We start from the raw sequence: 3879 nt of genomic DNA, 5'->3' as shown, positions 1-3879 counted from the left end.
CTTCATTTTATTATGGAAAGATTTCGAAATTCCTTAAAAAAAAAAAAATTGATGATAAATTTTTTGGAATGAAGGTTACATTTGCTTTACGTAAAAAATATTTACCAGTACATTCAGTTGAAACCTTTCAAGAAGAAGCAATAGCTATTTACATAAGAGCGCTTCGTTATCTAGGAAAATGGTATCCTTTTGACAATCCACCGTACCAGGCTTTAAATGTTTTGAATCTTGAAAATCAGAAGAAGTCTCCATCTTTGGAAGAAATAACAGAAATTTGGCTCTTGTCACCTTGGAAAAAAGAGCTTCCTCCTAATTCACTGTTTGAAGAAGTGAGTGCATTGGCTGAAGTGTTTACTTCTCTGCAGGGTACAACATCCCTAGACAAATGGAAACATTTCTTTAGTCAAGAATCTGCCCCAAGTTTACTAAAGTTATTTCAGTATTGTGCATCAATTCCTGTCTCAAATTCAGGTGTGGAAAGAATTTTCAGTGTCATGAACAATGTGTGGTCAGATGAACGAAACAGACTACGTGTAATCAGTGAGAAGTGAACTTTGCATTTTCTTTAACATTCCTTACAACTGTTCTGAAGTAAAAGAACTGTTTCTAAAAAATAAAAATATTATAAAAGCTGCACAATCCAACAGTAAATACAAATTCTCTGTTGGAAATGATGAAATGGCTACATATCTGTAACAACACAAATAATGTTGGTATAATTATTAAAGGATTCTTGTTGATACTAATACTCATTCACATAGGTCTGTTCTCACTATGAATGTTAATTGAATGGTGTTTCTCTCTCTTTAAGAACATCTTCAAGTGTAGCAAAGTTCAGTAATAACCAAATGCGGTTGATATATTTATAATAGGATTTTGGTTGATGTTAGTACCTATTTACATAGGCCTCTTCTCATTATTGTTGTTACTATAACTAAGTTAATAGGATGTTTGTCACTTTAAATAAATATATAAGGGTAGCAAGGATCTTCCCCATAGTAACAAGTAAAGCTGTTAGTATGTTTGTTTTTTTACTTGCAGGAAGGATTTTGGACTGTGTAAATGTACTAAATATATCAGCCAGTGAAGGTTAAATGTTTATCGGTCTTGTAACTTATCACAGCCTGCCTTCAAGAATTATCTTTGACACTAAGTTGTTAATACACCACTATGACAGTGTTCCTCCTAACTGTTTATCAAACTGTTTTTTGTTGTTAAATGTTAATGACCATAATATGTGTTAATATATATGTATATTTATAATAAACATAAATCTAAAAAAATGTGTGTGCATTTTTCTCTACAAGACCCTACCACGCTTTGACCCCCCCTCCCCTTATCATTTGGCTGTCCAGTATTTTTTTGAAGGACAGCTGGCAACCCTATATATGATTTATCATTTTATATTATCATTTCAAAGTTTTTAATGTCACTTTAAGGCTTCTGCTAAAATTTGAATAGAATGTATGCCTACTAGTTTATTATGGTTCCTTTGGTTACATAATTTCTTTATATTCTCCATTTAACATGGTCCGCATATATTTCACAACCAGCCTGCATGGTAATTTATGCAACTGACATGCGCTCAGTTCACAGAAAGTTATGCTACAAAATTACTTAGTCCTAAATGTTCTCATTGACAAAGAATAAAACTCAGCATCATATAGATCGTGACATGTTAAAGAGTTTTGTGTCAGATTGACGTTCGTTTTTCAATAAAATCTAACAGTCTTAAAATCAGTAACATGCACATAACCATGGCCCCCTACTACAGTGCACTGTGTGACATCTCATCATCACAACCCTTCAGCTGGTCTCTGCTCTCTCAAGTCTCAACATCATGTGACAGGTTACAAGTCACGTGAATCAACACCAATACTCGCAATCCCCGAAGTCATGTGACCGGAAATGAGGGAGAAGGAAGAGAGTAGAGACACTACAGAGGAAAACAGAGATACTTGGGTATAACTCGAGCTGTCACTATCAGAGATATAAACCGAGCGAGAAACTTAGTAGAAAAAAAGACACCAGAGCAGAGATGAGATTTGTAATATCATTCATGGGATCTGCGCTGTACATTGTGTAACCTAAACTTACAAGAAACCTTCAGGTAACTCTCACTAATTTCACGAGATATTTAATTTACCCGAGTTATTGCTTTGGCATTAATCTCTTTCTAATGAGTTTTGATTATTGTACTTTATAATGAACTAATTCCCCCAGCCTGGAAACTTGCTTATTGTTTGTATGGCATAAAAGTCTCCATTTAAGTTTCGGAAAGCACGAAGATGCACCAACTTATTTTTTTCTGTTTTTAGTTTCTCTCCACCCATTTGCCTCATTCTTATCTTAATCATATTTACATTTGTCAGGGTAATAGAAAACTTGCTATTATTATTACAGCAGATAGGACGAGAAAATACTTTTTTTTCTCTATCCACTAACCTGCTTTTTAGTTGTTTTCCGTCCTTTTATTAATGGAAGCAGAATAACATCACAAATATGGGGAGCACAACCTTCAACAACCCGTTACTACATTCATCAGATCTGTTAGATCTTTTTTTTTTCTTTTAAAATTGTTGTGCTTTCAATAATCATCTACTTCATCGCTGTCTCAAATAATTGCATGTTTATTTTCATTATTTGCCTTATTCTCAACGTTCTCGCTTCTTTTCCACTGTATTCTATATATTATTCAATAGCCAGCTTTGTGTTCCCATTATGTTTCCTACTAAGTTAATTTCCCAGCAGTGAACAGCAATATTTTATTTACATGTGAGCTTGTTACCCATCATTTTTTGCACTTAACAGTTAAAGGGACATTCATGGCCCTCAAAATGTTTATTTCATGATTTAGAAAGTACATGACATTTTAAACAACTTTCCAATTTATTTCTATTATCTGATTTGCTTAATTGTCTTGATATCCTTTGTTAAAAAGCATATCAAAATAGGCTCAATAGCTGCTGATTGGTGGCTGCACATAGATGCCTTGTGATTGGCTCACCCATGTGCATTGCTGTTTTTTCAACAAAGGATATCTAAAGAATTTATGCAAATAAGATAATGGAAGTACATTGGAATGCTGTTTAAAATTGTATTCTTTATCTTAATCATGAAAGAATAAATGTGGGTTTCATGTCCCTTTTTATTTCTTGTGACTAGATTCTGTTTCTTATGGAAACCAGCTCCTCGTTTCAACGTTTCTCTTTCTCACTAGTGTTCACTTTAGCTTTTATTACTGAGCTCCTTGCTCCTATCTCCCCCCCCAGATTGACAGCTTTATGCCTCATGATTCAGCCTCCTAGAAACCTGCTTCTCTCTTGGTACCTAGCTGCTTAGAGTACATTGTATTTAGTTTGCTTTCTCTTTTTATTTATATATATATATATATATATATATATATATATATATATATATATATATATATATATATATATATATATATATATATATATATATATACTGTATATGTGTGTGTGTGTATATATATATATATATATATATATATGTGTATGTGTATATATATATATATATATATATATATATATATGTATGTGTATATATATATATATATATATATGTATATGTATGTGTGTGTGTTTTGTCATGTGGCTGGTAATTGTAAGTGAATGTAAGTTTTGATGCAAAAGTGCCCGGTTTTTAAAAATTTGATTAAAAACAGTGGCCCTTTAATTCATCAAGATTTACATTTAACTTGTTGTGAAAAAATACTTGCCTTTCAAACTTGACAGACGCTCCAGCTTCCCCCGGTCGTCGCAAGCCATTTCTGACATCAGAAATGACGGATGGATCATCCTCCAATCGAGGCTCCCCCCCCCCGGGGGAATCAGTATCTGATTCAATGCCGTGATTGGA

General features: G+C 33.2%; 1 protein-coding gene across 1 annotated transcript in view; it reads left to right on the top strand.

The window, feature by feature from the left end:
• Positions 1-1909: 1909 nt before the first annotated feature.
• The window catches only part of PLEKHM1 (pleckstrin homology and RUN domain containing M1), a 212207-nt gene continuing 210237 nt past the window's right edge, over positions 1910-3879 (top strand). Inside the window, exon 1 of the mRNA XM_053699611.1 lies at positions 1910-2110. The gene's annotated coding sequence lies outside the window, so the exon portion shown is untranslated. The remainder of the gene's footprint in view (positions 2111-3879) is intronic.

This window comes from Bombina bombina, chromosome 1 (assembly GCF_027579735.1).
Source record: "Bombina bombina isolate aBomBom1 chromosome 1, aBomBom1.pri, whole genome shotgun sequence".
In the NCBI taxonomy this organism is placed as follows: domain Eukaryota; kingdom Metazoa; phylum Chordata; class Amphibia; order Anura; family Bombinatoridae; genus Bombina; species Bombina bombina.
The sequence above is the reverse complement of the archived record's forward strand: the minus strand, read 5'-3'. Positions and strand labels throughout refer to the sequence as shown.